General features: G+C 41.4%; 1 long non-coding RNA gene across 1 annotated transcript in view; it reads right to left on the reverse strand.

Moving 5' to 3' along the window:
* LOC142494529 (uncharacterized) overlaps positions 1–21,267 on the reverse strand; it is a 384,192-nt gene extending 362,925 nt beyond the window's left edge. The window contains exon 1 of the long non-coding RNA XR_012801512.1: positions 20,752–21,267. This is a non-coding gene — a long non-coding RNA (uncharacterized LOC142494529). The remainder of the gene's footprint in view (positions 1–20,751) is intronic.
* Positions 21,268–22,567: the final 1,300 nt, after the last annotated feature.

The following is a 22,567-nucleotide window of genomic DNA, read 5'->3' on the forward strand; positions in this document are numbered from 1 at the left end:
CGAACAGATGGCCTCACATATGACTCTAGAATACTTTGGTATACAGAGGAGTTCATGGTTGACTCAATGACTGCAAGGTTCCCAGATCCTGTGACTCCAAAACAAGCCCAAATTATCACCCCTCCACCACCATGCTTGACAGTTGGTATGAGGTGTTTGTGCTGATATGCTGTTTTTGGTTTTCGCCAAACGTGGTGCTGTGCATTATGGCCAAACATCTCCACTTTGGTCTCGTCTGTCCAAAGGACATTGTTCCAGATGTCTTGTGGTTTGTTCAGATGCAACTTTGCAAACATAAGCCGTGCTGCCATGTTCTTTTTAGAGAGAAGAGGCTTTCTCCTGGCAACCATTCCATACAAATCATAATTGTTCAGTCTTTTTCTAATTGTACGGTCATGAACTTTAACATTTAACATGCTAACTGAGGCCTGTAGAGTCTGAAAATGTAACTCTCTGGTTTCTTGCAATTTCTCTGAGCATTGCACGGTCTGACCTTGGGGTGAATTTGCTGGGACGTCCACTCCTGGGAAAATTGGCAATTGTCTTGAATGTTTTCCACTTTTGAATAATCTTTCTCACTATAGAATGATGGACTTTAAATTGTTTGGAAATGGCCTTATAACCCTTCCCAGATTGATGGGCAGCAACAATTGCTTCTCTAAGATCATTGCTGATGTTAGTCTGCTACTTAGCATCTTAATTCCTATGGAAGCAGTAAGGGTGTACTTAGTTTTTCACACATGGCTTCTCCATTTTGGCTTTATTTTTGTTAAATAAATCATGACACGGTGTAATATGTCATTTGTTGTTGTTCATCTGAGGTTGTATTTATCTAATTTTTTAGACCTGCTAAGGAACAGATGATTGTTATTATGTCCAGATATGTAAAACCATAGAATTCAAAGAGGGAGTACTTTCTTTTTCACACAACTGTACATACATAAATACATTCACACACAGTATATCTATATCTATATATCTCTCTATATCTATATCTCTGGCTGGTTTTGGGCTATCAGTCTGCCCTCCTCCTGGCAGTAATCCCTGGTGAGGGCAGGTTTCCAGGAGTAATCATGGTTTTTCCCCACACCTCTGCAGCTCAGTGAGTCACAGACTAGGCAGTGTAACCAGGCCTTTTGTCCAATCAGGGGCAAGGGGCTGGTTCCTGCTGGATCTGTACTTAAGGGGTTGTACTTCCTCAATGTAATCAGTTGCCTCTACCTTGAGAGAGGCTAGTCTACCCTTGATCAGTTGTGCAGGGCTCTGCCTACTGTATGCCCTCCCTTAGGGGAGTGGTGGGAGACTGTTCCCCTTACTCTATCAGGGAGTAAGGGAAGAGCTGGGACTGCTACTGGTGGCCTTTGGTTGGGAGTGAAGGTCCAGGGACATCCTGAGGGTGAAGGCCCTAATCTCCAGTATCCTGTGGTTGCTGTGTATGTAGTGCAGTGTACAGTGAGAATAAAGTGTTCCAGTTGTTCAGTATACCTCCTTGCCTGAGACTGACATCTATCAGGGGGGGAGGAGGAGTGAAGAGTTCTCTTCCAGGGATTTCACCCCACATCCCTGGGGTCTGCACGAGATGGAGGCGCTGTCATCGTGAGTACGATTCAGTTATGCCCCAGAAGCCTGTTCTGATATCCCCCACCATCATGCGGGAGACTCGGGACAACTGTAAGCCAGCAGGTGTGCACCACACTACTCCATGTAACAGTATAGATTTCCCAGTACTGACCCTATCTGCGATTGGGGGAGAGGGGGGAACAGGGTTTTATATATATATATATATATATATATATATATATATATATACACACATACATACATACATACATACAGCAGGAGGAGATATTTCTTGTGTGTGTCATGTACTACAGTTTACTAGTAACTATACTGTAGTTCTGTAGTTTGTTGATTAACTGTCTGTTACTATTACACCACCGTCCAATGTCCAGTCTACACATGCCAGTCCACGACTCCACCCCACCAGTTAATAATATCACAGTAGTGTACAGAACTTCTACTACTAACTGTACCACAGCAGCAGTAGTATAATTTATAATAAAAGATATTGAGTAACAGTAACAAGTTAAGTTGTGTAACAGTTCATTTAATTACTACTTCCCACCATCTGAGTTAGATTACTAGTAGTATGTATATTACATCTGATACCAATTAGTGGAGTGACTGATGGCAGTGGTGATGGGCACGGGTGACTGTGGGAGGTGCTACTGTTAGTCTAGTCTGGACTGGATTCATTTATGAGCTCAGTGAGTGGTCTGATTCGTATTTTTGTAGCAGAATCCTCTGATGCGAGTCTAATAATTTGAGTCTGTCCGGTGTCCACATTGAGTTACTGAACTTCTACCTTTGTGTTTCTCTGTGGTTTCTCTATTGTGTACTGTGTCTACATTATGTAGTATATTACAGCAGTATATTATAACAACAACAAAGTCAAATTAGTTTCAGGTGGATTAAACTTATATACTATTTCATTTTTGCACTCAGTGTGCCAGCCAACCAGTTCCAGTTCCACCAGCATCAACAGCAGCATCACCAGAAAGTCAAGAGGAACAATGTGCGAAAGCAAAGCAACAAGAGTGACATATTATTCACCTCACTTTGCTCTGTCTCTCTATCAGTGGTCCCAACCTTTTTTGTCTCGAGGCACCCCTAATCAGTGTTCAGTTGCTGAGGCACCCCTACAACATGACGAGAGAAAACACAGGACAGAGAAAGAGTGACAGAAGACAAAGGACAGAGACAGATAGAGACTGATATTAACTGCCCAGTTCCCTAGCAACTACCCTGCTTTCTCCCTACACTTGGAGAGCATGGCACCCTTTCTCTGGAATCCCATAGTGGTCGCAGAACCCCTGTTGGCAACAAAAAATAGCTATTTTTAGATACAGTTGTGTGAAAAAGAAAGTACACCCTCTTTGAATTCTATGGTTTTACATATCAGGGCATAATAACAATCCTTAGCAGGTCTTAAAATTAGGTAAATACAACCTCAGATGAACAATAACACATGACATATTACACCGTGTCATGATTTATTTAACAAAAATAAAGCCAAAACGGAGAAGCATTGTGTGAAAAACTAAGTATACCTTATTCAATAGCTTGTTGAACCACCTTTAGCAGCAATAACTTGAAGTAATCGTTTTCTGTATGACTTTATCAGTCTCTCAAATCGTTGTGGTGGAATTTTAGCCCACTCTTCTTTACAACGTTGCTTCAGTTCATTGAGGTTTGTGGGCATTTGTTTATGCACAGCTCTCTTAAGGTCATGCCACAGCATTTCAATCGGATTGAGGTCTGGACTTTGACTGGGCCCTTGCAACACCTTGATGCTGATCTTTTTCAGCCATTGTGTTGTATATTTGCTGGTGTGCTTGGGATCATTGTCCTGTTGCATGACCCAATTTCGACCAAGCTTTAGCTGTCGGACAGATGGCCTCACATTTGACTCTAGAATACTTTTGTATACAGAGGAGTTCATGGTCGACTCAATGACTGCAAGGTTCCCAGGTCCTGTGGCTGCAAAACAATCAAAAATCATCACCCCTCCACCACCGTGCTTGACAGTTGGTATTAGGTGTTTATGCTGATATGCTGTGTTTGGTTTTCGCCAAACGTGGCGCTGTGCATTATGGACAAACATTTCCACATTGGTCTCATCTGTCCAAAGGACATTGTTCCAGGAGTCTTATGGTTTGTTCAGATGCAACTTTGCAAACCTATGCCGTGCTGCCATGTTCTTTTTAGAGAGAAGAGGCTTTCTCCTGGTAACCCTTCCAAACAAACCATACTTGTTCAGTCTTTTTCTAATTGTACTGTCATGAACTTTAACATTTAACATGCTAACTGAGGCCTGTATAGTCTGAGATGTAACTCTTGAGTTTTTTTGCAATTTCTCTGTGCATTGCACGGTCTGACCTTGGGGTGAATTTGCCACTCCTGGGAAGATTGGCAACTGTGTTGAATGTTTTCCACTTTTGAATAATCTTTCTCACTGTAGAATGATGGACTTTAAATTGTTTGGAATGGCCTTAAAACCCTTCCCAGATTGATGGGCAGCAACAATTGCTTCTCTAAGATCATTGCTGATGTCTTTCCTCCTTGGCATTGTGTTAACACACACCTGAATGCTCCAGACCAGCAAACTGCTAAAACTTCGGCTTTTATAGAGGTGGTCCCACTTGCTGATGATCAATTAATCAAGGGCATTTGATTAGCAGCACCTGTCTGCTACTTAGCATCTTAATTCCTGTGGAAGCAGTAAGGGTGTACTTAGTTTTTCACACATAGCTTTTCCATTTTGGCTTTATTTTTGTTAAATAAATCATGACACGATGTAATATGTCATGTGTTGTTGTTCATCTGAGGCGGTATTTACCTAATTTTAAGACCTGCTAAGGAACTGTTTTGGATAACTGGATTGTTATTATGTCCTGATATGTAAAACCATAGAATTCAAAGAGGGTGTACTTTCTTTTTCACACAACTGTATATACAATTATTACCAGGATAAATAAATAGATGTACTGTAGCACTGTTTCAACCTGAACACAGAAGCTACTAATGCTGTATGTACCTGTATGGCTCGCAGGAGCCTATGCCTCCGCACTGGGAGCTTGGGATATATATATATATATTCACAATACTCGTGGTGCAACGCCTCCACCTGGGAGAGATCCCGACAGAGCGGGAGGGGCCCCTCACAGGACACAATCCAATAACACACCATTGGTATAATAAAACAAGAATAACCTTTACTGAGCATATACTTATCACTATATAATCTTATCACTGTAAGGTGCATGAAGATATAACAAACCCGTCCCCACTAATAGCACATCTAGCCACCGTGTCACGCAGGATGCAACCATCCACCGTGCCCCAAGACCGTGTCCAATTTCCCACACCCAAACCCCCAAGTATGTGCTGGTTGCGCGGCCCACTAGCATGAAAATGTTATAGTTGGTGCACTTGTAGTAGTAGGGTTACCTGCCGGGCGCTCCAGCACCCAGTCACTCCAACCAGAATGGATCCGTGATCCGGCGACTTTTGCTCCCGCGACTTGGTCTCCACGTGGAAGGCTGTCCTCTGCGGTGATCCCACCTTGGGGCAGTCTTTCTGGTTGAGGGGGGGGCTGTTCCCAGACCCCTCTCCTGGATATACAGCATTTGCTGGATCCCTCGCTTACTATGCAGCTCTAATGGGGCAGGTTCCCTATTCTAGGGCCTGTCCCTGGAGCAGCCACAAACTAAAGGTGCCTCAGGGTCTATCTGGGGCCTGGGGGTGGGGGGGCTAATGGCCTAATGCAGATGGTCACTGACCCCTGCACCCTCACCACCTACCCCTAGCCTCTCCTGACGCCGACTGGATCAACGTGCTTCCCTGCAGCCTTCTAGTTCCCTCCCTGGGGGAAATCCTTGTGCCCTATTGGCTCCCTGATGTCAGGTTGTTGACCCAAAGGCTGATGGGACTTGTAGTCCCTGCCCAGAGCCCTTTCTGATTGGCCGTGGCTTCGCGTGCTTGATCAATGCGCATGCGCGACATGTAATGGCCACTGCTTTCTGCGCATGCAAGGACCTGCCGGGAGTCCCCGGTGACGCGATCGCTGCCCGACGTCGAACCGGCACCCGGCACACACCCCACTCGCCACCTGGGGCTCCTGCCATCGCGCGCACCTGCGCACACCCGCGCACCCCCTCAGACGACCTCAACCCTCCCGACCGCCATGGAGGTGAGTGCAGGGAGGGGGGAAACAAAACCCAGAGGGGGACCTGGCTACATAAAGACTATGATAAGAGACTGTTCTTCTGTGGATATACCATAGTTTACCAATAGTTCTGTAGTTTGAATTGTTAATACTGTTAAGAAACTGTCTGTTACGATTACCGTCTAATGTTCACAGGCACAAAAAACAACCCCACCCCCACCAGATAATATAAAAGTAGTGTATGACTAATACAAACTATACCATTAGCATTTTGCAGTAGTTTGATTTATTATAAAATTAATTGATTAACAAGGTGTGTTGTGTAACTGTTGTTAATTGAAATACTTTTACACAATCTGCGTTAGATTATTGACTGGTTAAGTCTTATGCATTTGTTTTTTGCTTTACCTACATAATATAAAAACATACATACATACATATTTTTTTAACTAGTAGTATATATACACTACATCTGATACCACCTAGGAGTGGCTGTGAGCTGGCAGTGGTGAGTGGCGGGAAGGGGAATGAGTGGGGAAGAGAATTGTGCTGCCAATGCCAGGCTGTATCAGCAGCAGATTGGCTGAGCCTGTCTGACCTAGGCTAGCAAGCCTAGCAGCATACAGTATATAACAAATCAACAAATAAAAATATGTCTAATACCAGTTCTAGTGGTTTTAAAAAATATTTTGCAAGTAAACATGCATGGGGCAAGAAGAGATGGACGTACTTTTGGTCATGGTTGTGGTGGTGGATGTTGTGATGGTGATGATGATGATAAGGTTAAATAAGGGAAAGTACTGCTGGTGCTGCACCTTCTACTCATAGCAGCCGCAGCAAGAATAAACTGGAGAACATTGACACTGAATTCTATTCCCTTCGCCCCCTGCCTAGACAATGAACCTCCATTTTCAAAGAGATTTAAACTGGGAATGGGAAGTTCAAGTCAGTCTAGGGCTAGGACTACTGAAACAAAAATTGTGGGGAAGCAGTGTGAGAATTAGAATAAACCCATCTGTTCTAAGGAAAAGCCAGTACCACCATCACCCCCAGTGACACCAGTGCCAGCTGCTGTTACTGCTGCCAAGCCCACTAAGTGATCTGCAAAAAGCACATCATTCTTGTCACATTCAAAAACATTTCTGAATGCGGAGCAAGCTCTGGCATCTAGTAATGTAGTACTATACTGATTAATATTAAGTATTGTAAGTATATTTACATATAATAAGTAACTAGTAGTAATTATTAAACAGGTCTATGATTAATTAATGCACATTTACATATTAATTTAAAAAAAGGCAATTAACAGACTTGAAGTTAAAAAAAATGATCAATCTACAGTATGAAAAAATGTAAATGTAACAGACTTTTCTAAACATGAATAACTATATATTTTATACTTTGTTCTTTAACTTTTCAACAAACTAAGTTTTTTGGTCATTTTGTTTTGTTAGTTTTTGTAAAAATATTTTTTAGAGAAAATATTTACCCCCAAAAATTAAGAAAAACAAGAGAACTGAGGAGGGTAGTCTCAGTAACAGCAACACTGCAGAACAGAAAAATCAGAGGAAGAGGTCATGTAGGAAGCAAAAAGAATGAGGGTTGCTTGTTGGAGATGAGAATAATAGTAAGGGATTGTGTAACATCCAACACCATCATGAAAAATAAATGATGGCGCACCACAACCCCAAACTAAAAATGGCCAAGATGCAATGGTCAGTAGCTAGTACACCTCTTTGTCATGGGGATTGTCAAATAATTCTGTGTTCTGTATAATGACAGACTGTGACAGTAGTAAAAGAGGAGGTCAAGGAGTGGGAGTATGAAAAAAGGAGCCAGAGTAATTGAATTGGGACTGAGCCAATTACCTTCCAGGTGAGGATGTAGAGGACAAACGATCTCCATCGCTAAGTAATTGAGGAGGTGCAAGTACAGGGACAGGATCATCGGAGCGCAATGAGTCTGACCACGATTGCTCCAAATAATGGAATAGCGGGGGATGGTGCACCCTCAAAGCTCAACAATGGTCCGTGTCGGCGTCTCTTCAAGTACCTCACCCTTACTAACAAAGTGTCCACAGTACACACAATGCACCCTCACAGACTGCCCATTGAAGGGATACAATGGGTGTTCTGTGGCACCGGACACTGTCCCACTCTGAAGCCTACTTAGTCTCTCACTCCCTGCCCTATTGTCTCTGATGAAGTGGTAGATGTTGGGGAGAAGGAGGAGGTTCCACACGTGTTGAAATGTGTGGTGAGAAGCAACCAAGTCATTTCTCTCAGAAGGGGTGGACCGTGGAACCGCCTGGACCTGTTGTGCTGTTGAAGAGAAGGCATGGGTGACTACCTCCTTGAAGGGGTGGTAGTGGCTCTTCTAGGATGACCCACAGCAGGATCACCACATCTGGAGACACGAGGGTGCAGAGGTTCGCTGATGCCGCCTGTCCCACAGGTCACAGTGATTGTTCTGCATATGTTGCTGCAGCCTGCATCCACTCCTGCCCTATGCAACTCTGCACCAAAAAGGACGCAGTGTACCACTGCAGAGTCAGACACTAAACCATGAGGGGCAATTGAAAGAAATCCCACACCACATAGCTGTCTCCTGTGCGCAGACCACTGTGTCCCTGTGATGCCTGTAAGCTAAGGGAGGAGGCTGAAACACCACAAAATGCCACCTGGGGACAACAACTGTGCCGTCTGTGAGAGGCACGGTGTCCCTATTCCCTAAAGTCGCTAACTTCCCTACCCACACACTAACCCAGCCACCAGCCCATACCCTTTTCCCTTCCCTCACAATCACAATGTGAACAAAAACAATACGGAAGTGGGAGGGGCTCAGCACACACAGTTGGGACTTTAGTAAAATCCGCAATTGAATTTTATATAAAATCCGATCGCATATTTTTCAAAATTCGAGTGGAGAGAAACCGCTGGCAGTTTCACAAGCATTCGCCCGAATGTGTTAGTCCTAATGCACCTTCGGGTATCTGTGTGGGAATCAACTTTTGTTAAAAAAAAATCCATGGAAATTCTGTGGCTCGAATTATAACTAATTCGCCCATCTCTATATTAGTGCTCCCACTATAGAATTGCATTACTGTATATAATTTACAGAGCTAGAAGGATCGACGTATGAATCCAGAAAATACAATATGAAACATGCTGTTTTTCCATTGAGTAGTGGTTAGAAAATTGAAATTCTTCCAGACAGCAAAGTGTACGAAGAGCAATGGTGTGAAATGTAGAAGATTTATGAATTTCTTACAAAACTAAAATATAATATAAAACAACATTTTGTCAGTTTTGAATGAATTCCTTTGATCTCGATTGTCTAGCTGGTTCACTTCTCATAGAGATACAAGCATTTTCAAATTCTTACTGAACAGGTTATGTGATTTCTCCCTACCCCTGCTGCATGTAGAATCCCTGGCTTGTACCCTTACAATAATGTAATAGTCTTAATTTTCCCTGTAACATAAACCCCTTCAAATTCAACCAACATACTTATATTCAGAAACTGGTAAACCAAGCTTTTATATTTATATCTTTGATTTTAAGACTTGTCACAAAATAGGAAACCCTTTTGAAAAATTGGACTCTGGGGGAATCCTGGGACCTGTTTAGTATCTTTAGCTGCTGTGGGAAAAACTAAATGTAGTTATTTGTGAAGATAATTTCAACTTTCACCTGAAGTTAATTTTGCAACAGAAGTAATTACTCATCCTGTGTAGAACACCTGGAAAACATCTCAAAGATCTAAATTGCTTAACAGTGCCATTTTATTCCAGTGGGGGAAGGGTTGTTTTAAGACACATAAGTGGGTTGCCCTTCTTTAAAAAGTTAACTTTTCTGACAATTCTTGAAGACAAATAACATATATTCAATGGTTCAAGGGCCCAAAAAAGAATGATGGCGCCTGCTTTTAAGAAATTCTAAATATGTTAAACAATGGAGCGCAATACATTTGACCTTTGTAAAAAAAAAATTGTTTTAGACAATATGTATGCTCAGCAAAAAAAAAGTGAGATTTTTTTTTTTTAATCAGTTCTTTAAGAAGAGACTGGCGTTTGTAAATGAAAAGGCAGTGGTACTTATATTTTAAAAAGGGTATTGGGATTCTTTACTCCTTAGTACTCATTGACAACGGCATATACTGAGCTTTCATGTTTAACACATAAGATTCTACCTAAACTGCAAGTCCCATTTAACAGATCCAAACATTATTATTTAATATTATTTTATTTTCCTTTTTCATCTTGATCACACTTTTTTTTAAAGTGTCTAGCACTATTCTAGAAAAAGCTGGTCTCTAGTTAGAGACACTGTAGGTTTTTGGCAACAAATTTCAAAAACTACAATATTAAACTGGTCTTAAACAATGAAATAGGTAGATAATCATAACCTCAGCTTGTGTACTGGCCCCTCTGTGCTAAATGGGCATTTAACTACTGTATAGCTAATTTCTCCTACTGGTCATGCCTTCTCTTAAGGTAGTCTCGCACAACTGGAAGGATCTTAACCGTAGGGTTGCCAGGTGGCTTCTCCAAAAATACTGGATACATACATGTCCAGTATTACAGTACCTCTCATTTTTTACTGGACAGTATCCAAATACAGGACAGTCCAGTTCAACACCGGACACCTGGCAACCCTACTTAACCGTCTCATTAAGTGGAGACTAGCTATGTCGCAATAAGACAAGGAAGCAGCAGATATAGTTCTGCTTCAAGAAAAAAACTTTAGCTCTGGCTAAGCCCCTAAGTTTTCCATAAACAGTTAACTCAGGTCTTTCTGTCCCGGGGCCCCTTGCAAAAAAAGAGGAGTTGTAGTGTTAAAACTGCAGTTCAAGCTGCCGTTTAAAAATAAAAATTCCATTCAATATGTACATCAATACAATCTGAACACTGAAAAGTGATTAGCTAAGTTTCGGATCGATCCTGTTCTCCTGTAAATCGATCACTGAAGATTTGGCTTGGGGTTCTTCATATAACTGTTAGGGCTGCAGAAGATTACCCAAGTTGCAAAGTTCTGTGTGGAAGATCATGTGACCAGGCAGGCACTAGATACAATTGGTACACTGCTAGAGAGAGGACAGGGCTCAAGAGCCAGAGCCTGTCTCAGAAGAGGAAGGGGAAGTGAATTTGTAAATGGTTTCAATAGCAACAAAAATGCTTGTTATATTAGAATACATTTAAAAAGTTTTTTTTTTAAATGCTACAAGTATTTTCTTATAGTACAGAACTCATATATACCAACCGGTGTCAGCCATGGGTAAAGATAATATCAGACTTATGAATGCATTAAAGCGTAAGCGTGCAAGAACATGGTGGAATAAGACTGCCCTTGAGAGATATCTCGACCATAAGCTAATACCCAAGGGCCTTAGAATTAAAACTTTTCCCACTTTTCAATTCAGTGACCCAAATCACAAAGTCAGATGGGAGGGAGTATTAAACAATTGTTCGTTTGAATTAATGACCATTCTCATCGAACATGATACTAACACCTTCAAGGAAGTTTCTCTTGAAATAGAGACATTATATAAGAATCTTGATCCTAACGATTTGCAATATGTTGCATCAATAGAGGAAGACATCGGTAAATATGAGAATGAAATTACTGAAGTCAAGAAACTTAAGTTTAATCGTGATTCTACTGACTACCAAACAGATAAAGTTTATAATTGGCAACGTGGCAAAAGATCTGCTAAACAATCCAGACCCCGACAACCAACTAACACAGCTGCTGTATCCGGTGCTACATCTACCGACATTGACTCTTCAGATTACGACTCCAGGCACTCAGTGGAAGGAGATGCGGGTCCATCTTTTTTAGGACAGAGCAATGGACAAAACCAGTCGCCAGGAGGACAAGGCACGGGAAGTCGTCAACTAAGAGACAGAGTACGGTACGGCTACAGAGGGAGGAAGGGCAAACATGCCAAGTGGTAAGTGATGAATTAACAATAATCAATCTTTCAGATGTGGAACTGTCCGAGGAACAGACATCTGTTCTTCGGAAGGGCCTTTCCTTTTCTCCAACATGTTATGCTAACAAATTTGATTGGATCAAAGATTTCAATTTATTTTGTCGTAAACTGCTCCTCACAAAATATTATAACAAAACGTCTAGTAGTGAGGAGATTGGAAGTGAGGATGATCCGGTTTTGAACACACAGGAGTTGGATTTACTTCAAGATCTTGGTTCACCTCCATTGGTCTCCACAGTGGTTGTAAATTAGCTAAGTCTGGTATCAAATTTTAAACCCAAATCAACATTTTTTCATCTAATACAAACTAATTCGTCTGTTGAAATCTTTGCGAATTTGGTAACTGAAGATATACTCAAGTTACCAAAGCAAACAGGTTTTAATAATCTATCTGGTTCGCAATGGAGGGCAATTACCGACTTAAGTAAAATATCTACAGTAGAAATTAAACCAGCAGACAAAGGTGGGAACATGGGTGATTTGGCCCAAAATCCAATATGAGAAAGAGGTATTTAGACAGCTGAAAGATATTAAGTGCTACTCTGAACTTGGCTCAGATCCAACAGCCAAGTTTAAGTTGGAATTGGATTGTATCCTGGAGAACGCTTGTTCACAGGGTACAATAACATCCAAAATTTGTAAGGGTCTAATATCCAAATATCCGATTGTACCCACGTTCAATATCTTACCAAAGGTACACAAAAAAACCCTAAACCCTCCTGGTAGGCCAATTGTGGCTGGGATAGGGGGTTTGAGTGAGCCGATCTACCGTTTTATTGATGCTTTTCAGTATCCCATAGTAGAGACCTTACCTACCTTTCTTCGTGATACCATGGATGCTCTATCAAGACTGAATGAAATTACGGTTGATGGCAATGTAATTTTAGCTACATGCGATGTGGAGGCACTTTATACCTCCATTCATTACCAGGATGGTCTTAGGGCATCACATATGTTCCTATCTATGACTAATTTATCACGCTCCTTAGTGGATTTTTTGATGGAGCTGATGTCTTTTATTCTTACACACAACTATTTTCTGTTCAAGAATAAATTTTATCTTCAGCTTAGGGGAACCGCTATGGGGGCAGCATGTGCCCACTCATACGCCAAACTTTTTTTAGGTTGGTGGGAGCGGGAGGTGGTATTTACTGAGGCCAACAGTGCAATGACGGATCAGGTTCTGTTGTGGTTGAGGTACATCGATGACATCCTAATCCTCTGGCAGGGTAGTGCGGAGGATTTTGGTTTGTTTGTCAATGTGCTCAACCACAACAGCCTGAATATCAGGTTGACCTCTAGACACAGTTCTAGTTGAATCGATTTTTTGGATTTATGTATCACGATTGACATTGATTGACACCTGAGCACTGATATCTTTAGGAAGGAGACTGCAACCAATGCAATCCTGCATGCTACAAGCTCCCACCCCAAACACCAAATTTCGGGAGTACCGATTGGCGAATTCATTCGCCTCAAACGTAACTGTTCGAATCCTACTACTTATGAAGTTAGAACAACAGAAATGAAACATAGGTTTAGAACTAGAGGGTATAGTCAGTCAATTATCAAACAAGGCTATGAACGCAGCAAAAATATGACCAGGGCCTTACTATTGAAACCTAAGATCAAAGAAACAAATGCTAAAAAAATAAGGTTTATTGGTACATATAACCAGCAATGGAACCAGCTGCGCAACATCTTACAAAAGCATTGGCCAATTCTTATGATGGACGCCGACCTCAAAAATAGTCTTGGACCTAAAGTAGAGTTAACTAGCAGAAGGTCTCCTAATCTCAGAGACAAGTTGGTCCACAGCCACTACACTGCTCATACCAACCCCACCTTCTTGTCAACATTTGATAAGAAAGGATTTTTTAAATGTAGTGGCTGCTCTGCTTGTAAATTTGTGAAGCAAACTTCTACTTTTTTAGACAATAAGGGACAGCAAGAGTTCAAGATTAAGCAATTTTTGAACTGTCGCTCTAAGGGGGTAATTTATTGCCTTGTATGCCCCTGCAATAAAATATATGTAGGTATGACAACACGAGAAGTGCGTTTGAGAATATTAGAACATAGTCGAAACATTAAATTAGCATCTAGGGATTTGGAATCATCTAAAAAAATTACAACAGTTGCAAAACATTTCTTAAGTGAGCATAATTCTGACAATTCATTACTCTCTGCATTTGCTCTAGAACGTGTCTCTCTTGGGATACGTGGGGGAGATATTGAAAGAGCGCTCCTGCAGCGAGAATGCAGGTGGATTGTCACTTTAGGCTCAATGTTACCTAATGGTTTAAACGATTACTTGGGATTTGCAATGTTTTTGTAATGTTGGTTGCTATTCTGTTTTCCCTAATTTTGGTCTCCTCCTTCTGTTTCCTTAATAAACTTTTGGTTTTATTTTAGGGGGATTTAAGGGTGGGGGTTTAGGTTTGTAACTGTTTTTTATGATTTATTTATTAACAGTTGTTCACAGTAACCCTTACCTTTCTCTCCATTTATTTTACCACTACTGTTTATACCATAGTTTATCTTCTTCCCCTCCTCAATATTCTTTGAACAGAGAATGGTTTGTTTTTATTTAGTACATTAACCCTTTCTTTCTTTCCACTATTATAGATCATTATTTACATTCAATGCATTCTGAGGCTCTCCTTATAGTGGAGACACATTAACCTTGGAATATGTGTTCTATTTTCCATTTGGATTAAGGCTGACATCACTAAGTGTGCACTGATGCTGCAAGTTTTCATGATGGATATCTGGAGCCTTAATGGTCCCTACGAATGGGATATGTTGTCTGCTATTGGGCCTATTAAGATGAGTTCAGGCAGCCTGTTACGATTGGGACCCCTATCAACTTTAATGTGGGGATGATGCCGTTTTGATGTGGAGTTCCCTCCGTGATTGGTTCATTGTTTGTAGCTGTCTTACTATTATTCAGCTACTTGATGCAAAGATCATCTATGCGCATGCACGGGAATTTGACTCTCGTTATTGCGCAAATGTGACGTAATTTTCAAGATGGCTACACTGCATATGCGGCTGTATTATTGTGAGCCGGCAGTTGATCTGAAGGTCTGTGACGTGCATGTGCGGGAATTGGACTCCCGCTATCGCGGGAATATGACCCTATCATATCGTCACTAACATGGAGACCAATCTCTGCTATGATAAGCAGCGTCCAAAAGGCCACAGCGCCATCTACCTGGAACCTAGTATAATATCTATGACACGCAAGCATCTGGAAACCAATACTCTTGTAATACGCATGTATATGGGACGATTTTGGCGTGAAAAACATCATTAAGCAGTGCCCTATTTAACCGGACTTGACCACCCTAGAAGAAGCCTTAGCGGGCGAAACGCGTTGGTGGGACATTTATACTGCTGGCCCTGTCTGCTGGCACTTTATTTGGACTTTATACCTGTTGAGTATACTCCTGGATGCAACCTTTTGATCGTGGCTATGCTTACCTGAGACTTTCGTGTTACTACCATCTCACAGGAGCTGAGTATCTTCCTATATTAATATCTATCTGCAGGTTTTATACTGCCTTCAACTTTATGGGTCTCTCTCCTTTATATGTTCTCTTTTGACATCTGTGTTCGGGTCACTGAAGTACCTTCCAACAATGTTGTTGATATCATGTACTATATGTATAGTTTCATGTCTATAGGTCCTCTTTATTAAGTGCCCCGCACACTGGTATAGCATGCCTGTTATTTTCTACCATATTTTGTTTATTTATTTTCTTTAAAGGTTTATTATTTATTTTCTTTTATTGGTTTCTTGCTCAGTATCTCTTAAATACGCCGGCCGGTGGTAGATCACTATGGGTACTTTGTCCCCATGGTGGTCATATTATTTGAGGTATTGATCATATTATGGTTTATTTTTATATGGTAGTCCAGTTTTCCGTGGGATTGTCCTATTTCAATTTATTTTAGTCAGTTAGGCAGGGTTTCAGTCAGTTGTTTTTTGTTTTTCATTATATTTTGATTTAATAAATTATTATTATTATTTTGCATAATTTGTCTGATTGCTTTTTAGAGGTTTCCTTTTCTGTGTTTCTATATTTACTTTATTCCTCTAGCACCGCCTAGCAGTTAATTTTTCTGTTATTTCTTTTCAGTTATTTTTCTGATAAAGATAGGTTTAGACAATGCATTTATCTGTTGGATGTTGCATATATATAGCAACTGTAAATATTCCTGTATATTCATTTGCATGTCTTAGACAGGTCTGAAACCCTGTCTTTCACCATTATCACCCAGCACACAGCACTTCCACTGCAGCAAGGGATTCTGGGAAATGACATGCAAATGAACACACAGTGCCACCTTTTATCTCAAGCTCACATTACATAAGCAACCCTTAGCCAATGCATGCTGCTTTAGACACAGCTTTTAAGCAAGGGCTTGGGAGATGCAAAGCCAGTAAACCCGCACCCCTGTCTCTCCTCCCCCTCCCCCCCCCCCCCATCTCTCGTGTCTCTCCCCTCTCACTTACACACACACATACTTACTCTCCCCCTCTCACTTACACACACTCTCACTTTAAGGGAGATAACACACACACTTTAAGGGAGCTGACAGCGCACTCTTACCTAATACCTCCTCTTCCTCCTGTCAGCCTGAAGTTGACGTGACTTCCGGTGCTGGCAGGAGTAAGGAGAGGAAGGATGGCAGTACTGGGAAGCTGCTGCTGCTGCTGCTGTCGGGAACTGCCGGGTCCCTGCTAAATGGGTTGCCGCCGGGCCTGTGCAGCTAGGAGAGTTGTCCCTGCTCTCCCCATCTGGCGGCCGTGGAACCCCTCAGGGGTGCTCACAGAATTCTAGATGTATCTCTGTGACAACTATAAAGTGCAAGTGCACCATAATAATAATAAATAGCATATAAATTAATCCATATGAAACATGTGAAAATGCAAAAAAAAGACAAAATGTATAATTATCTGCATACAGATTTTAGTAAATGAAGATGGCTTTTGGATGATCTATCCCAGTGATTTTCAACTGGGGCTGTACGGATCCCCGGGGTTCCACAAGCACCCTTTAGGGGTTCCGCGGCCACCAAAGGAGAGCTGGGAGAACTCTCCCAGCTGTCCCAGGCCTGGCGGCGTGGCATCACTTCACATAGCAGTGACCCGGTGGCTCCCGAGCTCAGCAGCAGCCGCCTGGTCACTACTATTCTTCCTCTCTCTGCTCCATTCGGTGCCAGAAGCTGCGTCAACTTCCATCTGACATGAGGGAGAGGAAGGATCAGGTAAGAGCACGCCGGCAGGTGTGTCTGTGTGTAAGAGAGAGGGGGAGAGTATGAGTCTGTGTGTAAGAGAGAGGGGGAGAGTATGAGTCTGTGTGTAAGAGAGAGGGGGAGAGTATGTGTCTGTGTGTAAGAGAGAGGGGGAGTATGTGTGTGTGTGTGTGTGTGTGTGTGTGTGTGTGTATGTGTGTGTGTGTGTGTGTGTGTGTGTGTGTGTGTGTGTGTGTGTGTGTGTGTGTGTGTGTGTGTGTGTGTGTGTGTGTGTGTGTGTGTGTGTGTGTAAGAGAGAGGGGGAGGTTAGCATAAGGGGAAGAGTGTGAGGGGGAGAGGGAGCGTAAGGGGGAGAGTGAAAGACAGGGGCAACGAGGGGGGGCGAGAGTTGGAGTTCCCCAGAATTTCTAATTCTAGAGTTCCCTAACCCCCCAAAAAAAAGAAGGTTGAAAAACACTGATATATCCACTTTATGTTTGTAACAAAATGCAAGGGGAGGATATGAGACCTTGCGATCTTCTGTCTAGAGTCCGACAGAGAACATGCATCTCCTCTAGTAAGGAACCGTCTGGTTTCCCTCTACCTCAATGTCAATTAAATTTTCTAAATGGGACATAAACCTCAACTGAAAGAAATGCACCTTGCTACTTTTGTCTTTCTTTCAAACTAAAATGTGAAATGTATAAAGTCTAAAAAAAATAAAAAAAATAACTTTAAAGAAATATGCAAAACTACTCCAATGTTGACCCCTTATCAGTAATAAAGGGAAGGGATACATAGTCCGAGTTAGTAAATGTTTTTGTGTGTCTTGCCATCATTTGCCTTCATTGGATTAATGAAACCACAATCTATGAGTTTACATTACCTTATCTGTCTACAAAACCTGCATCAGATGTGTGAAACGTGATTATTATTTTCATAGATATGACCACAATGGATAATATATCATACCCAAGACAGTGTTATTATAGCCTGCTTGATATGTATGAATGACAGTATGTAGCATCCTTTTTACTTGTATGTATGTATGTATGTCTTTATTTATATAGCGCCATTAATGTACATAGTGCTTCACAGTAGTAATACATGTGGTAATCCTATAAATAACAAATAATACAAATTACAGATCATGGGAATAAGTGCATCAGACATAAAAGTAACATTTAAGAACAAAAGTAACATTTACTCTGAAGAGCTTACAATCTAATTGTAGTTAACAGTGTTTCTTTCTGGCAAAGAAAGTAGGATGAACAAGGATCATGACAACAAAAATGCAACAATATTTTCCTTTTGTTAAATACTGTAACAAGGGATGCCAAGTCTGCTAGATTAGTTACCAAATTATAAAATTAAAACCAGATTCATAGAAGCAGGGTCTACAAATGTAAAGCTATGCTTATTTTCTAACACTTCCATTGATTGGTTAAATATGTGATTGATATAATTAAAAAATAAAAATCATACAAGTATAATAATTTGGATATTTGTGGTAACCTTTGATGTTTCAAATGCAATGGAGTGTTTTTACAATGTATACGTAATCTATTTTATGATAAAACCGTTTGCATTAGGCTGCGCTTATAGTGCCGGCGATGCGACGGCGCGGCAAAACAAATGTATTGTATTGCTTATAGTAAGCGCGACGCGAATTTCTGAAGCCGGTCAAATTTGATTTTTCAGAGGCTGTCGCCACATGTGACAGCCTCTGAACCAATCAAAGACCTGGTCGCCCGCGACGTTGCCGGAAAGCGAAATACAACTTTCGCTAGAGGCGATGGCAACGGGTGACATCATTTATCGCGCGCACTATAAGCGCGGCCAATGCATCCTTTTCCTCCTTGTGTTGTTTTCATAAGCTAATGGTTGTAATATAATTGGTTTAAAGAGAAAGGGAAAGAATCATAGTTAACAGATGCAGTGACAAATTGAATGGACCCTGAGAAAATAGACACTTCATATTTAAACAATATATAAGTGAAAATATTACTTTAAGTATTATTTTAAAAACAACACTTTATGGGAATCTGCTCCTTTAAAGCAACATCTTGTACAGTGTTACACAATGAATGTAACAAGATCTACAAATGTTGGAAATACCATTAGCAAATTACTTTTGACAAATCGAAACTTTAATAATGACTTCTAGTCACTTAATAAAACAAATGTATTCTTAACGAGAGAGAGAGACATGTTAACATGTTAACACACCTGAGATACTATGTATTTTACATTTTTTTTAATTAAATTATTTCCCAGGTATCTCAGAAGTGTGATTTTTCATGCAAAATGCACAGTCGCCGACTAATGTGTTGCAATTTTTCCTCGTTTGTGTAATAAAATTGCATACCAAACTGAAACTCCACCTTTTAGAGTTTTTATACAGCGCATAGGGAGCAGGGTTCACTCTGTGTATGTCAAGACATAGCGATAGAGGTACATAGCCAGAACCAAATTGCGCCAAAAACGTGCGAAAGACACTGTTTTTGTCTGGGAATGCACTTATCAGAGTATAATGAATAAGGCCTCAATAACTTTCCATTTTCATATTTTTTGATGTTTGCCTAATTTCACAGTCAAGAATATTTTTTTTTAAATAGCAGTAATGACACACATGGCATGAGATTATATCTTAGATATATTTGAATTTGTATTTTCACTTGTGTAATTTCTGATAAATTACAACTAACACCAGATCATTTTGCATCTGATAATGTGCAATGAAAAACAGGCAGCTCTGACTCATAATGTATCAACATTTATTCCTAATGTATTCCACAGTAGCAATAGACAGAGATATTTGCTTTTCAAGTGTTTATTGTTTACCCATTTCATGTTACTTTATCTTGCAAACAATATAGTAACCACATGTGCACCAGAACAGGCATTAGTTTATGAACCCACATCTGGCATTACTAGATAACACATATAAAGTATATAACATTTTCTGCAAGGACAGTTAAACTCATAGGGGCTCATTTATCAAAGTCTCCCAGCCACAGCACTAAAACTGCACATGTATCATTGAAACCAATGGAGTTTTCTCTTGATTAACATGGTGCAGTAATTTTGCTCTAGTGTTACCTCAGATTTGCATCCGGGTGGTTTTGAAACATTATTCCTACAGTACATATTGAGCATTTGCAGAATGTATCCCGTTTACACATTAGTAAACATTTTGTGATTAGAAATGCACACCTCATCTGATAGAAGGATTGAGGACTTGGATATGTAATATCAGAATACAGCGACAATCATTTAAGTCATATCGTATATGTTCTGCAGTGATAATGGCAAATTAGTACTTGAGAGAGGGGAGAGAGGAGAGAGGAGAGATTTTTGTGTTTAAGGTTTGCTGCCTGGTGCAGAGGGAGATGGAGACGCACACGTGTCTATTATTTATCTTCTTTTTATTGGATGAGAAAACCCGTTCTATGCAAACCAATTATGGCACATTAGAATGCAAGACTATGCTTGTGTTATTCTAAAATTCTGCACGGAGTACCATTTTTGGCACCAAGGGAGAGTTAAGTACATTAAGAGTTCAGTGACACTATTTAATAACCTTATTGGATTGCTCAGATTTAACCACTTGGGAACGAAAAGATTTCCTTGGATTCCTGGGCTGAGGTTTATAATATGGGTTCCAGATATATATATATATACACAGTATATCCAAGTCCAGTTATAGGACTTCTCTGGGTTGGAAATGGTTTACGTAAATGTACCTTTGAAATCATGCTGAAACCAACAGAATGAACTTAACTCACCTCTTGTAATATGTGATGGATCTGGGGTTGCAGAATGGCGTGCAAAGCGCCCTCCTGCAATGACAGCGGAGTATCTGAAAGTTCCCAAGTACGGCTGCCACTTTCCTCCAGCGCCGTCACCCTGCTCAGCAGCCCTGAGGTCTTCCAATACAGCAGCACACAGGCGATTAAACTAGTCAGCGAGAAGATCAGGGAAAACCCTGACGCCCAGCACCCTAAACCGCTATTCATCTTCCACGGGGCCCTCTTCCCTCCTTTCTCCTTCGCCCCAATATTCATTATTAAGCCGCCCAAGCCAATGTGGTGGTTGGTGTCCGGGATATTGTGAATCCAGTAAAGTAAATTCAAGTTACATGAGACCCTAAGCAAATAAATGTTCTCAAACTCTCAGCAGCTTTTGCAATTGCAGAAGGTTGTCTCCCCCTGTGCCTCTGCCTGAAACAGTTACAGCAAACTTTCTAATTGAGCTACTGCTTTGATGCTTCTGAGTTCTGAGCATGGAGCTGGAGAGTATTGGCTCATTCATCAAGCCCCTAACTAAATTGCTGTAGAGGAGGGGAGATAGACAGAGAAAGGGCAGGGGTGTAATGGGAGGAGATAGGGAAGGGTTACTTCTTCCAAAACTGAAAAGGAAAAAAGAACGTTTTTCTAAAATCAGAAGGGAATCTAGGAATTACAATTTGGGAATTATCCGGCAGGTCCTTTGTTCAAGGGGCAGTTAACTTCATAGAGGTTTCCGACATGCGAATTACCTCAATAAAAAGGAGCTGATTTCCTGCCCATATAGTAGTGTGCAATATAAGGTCTGAATAACTTTAGGATTGAGGTGAAAATAATTTTAGTGACTGCTAGCCACACTTTACTACAAGAGAATGGATGTACTTAAAGCAGCAATACTACATTCCCCCTTTCCTTTTTCTTATTTATATATGTAAAGTGTGTGGCAATTTATAATTTTACCTTCTTACCTAAACTGGCAATCGTGTGGTGCTCCTGTTATAAATCTGTAAAAATCCGTATGGTGTTAGGCTGAGCTCACTCTGCCTACTACCCCACGTTGCGTGCGCGCGTCAGTGGTTGCGCACCTCTGTCTGCTGGGCGATGTGTGAACATCCCCTGCAGACTGAATGAACCGAAGTAGGCGGGACAGGGGAAGACGTCATCCTCTTTTTAGAAAAAAAAAAGAAGATGGAGCTTTCATTCATTGGCTGGCGACGTACACGTGACGCTGCTGCCACGCCAAATCACAAATTCAGTTGTCTCCCTGAGTTGCAGCAGCGTCAATGCTGTACTTCGCCGCTGGGAGTAGTTTAAAGTCTGAAAATTCCCATTGACAAACATGCAAGAGTGACGAACGTGCGCACGCACGTAAGCGCGCGTACGTCGCGTAGCTAGCAGAGTGAACGGGGTCTTATAGTGACGGCGATGGTGACATCAGGCTACGGTCGCTTAAAAATAAAATCGAGATGACTTCCAGCGATCGCGACCAAGCCGTCGCACCGCGCATACTATAAGCGCACGCGATGGCGGCAATGCATTTGTTTTGATGCGATGTTGCATCGCTATCGCCGGAACTATAAGGGCAGCCTTACTGTCATGGCTGCCTCAGTCAGTGTAACTCAGCAGCAACAATGTATCCTTAGGCCCGGGCCATAGAGGGGTGAGGAGAGCGGATGCGCGCTAACGCTGTGGCTCGCCTGCTTCAGTCAGCGCGATTCCACGGACTTGCAGGCGAGCCAGCGTACGCGAAGGGGAGGTGGTTGGAGGCGGGGCAGTGACATCGCTGGGCCAATCGCCCGCGACGCACTGACATAAA

Source organism: Ascaphus truei, chromosome 5 (assembly GCF_040206685.1).
Source record: "Ascaphus truei isolate aAscTru1 chromosome 5, aAscTru1.hap1, whole genome shotgun sequence".
Lineage (NCBI taxonomy): Eukaryota > Metazoa > Chordata > Amphibia > Anura > Ascaphidae > Ascaphus > Ascaphus truei.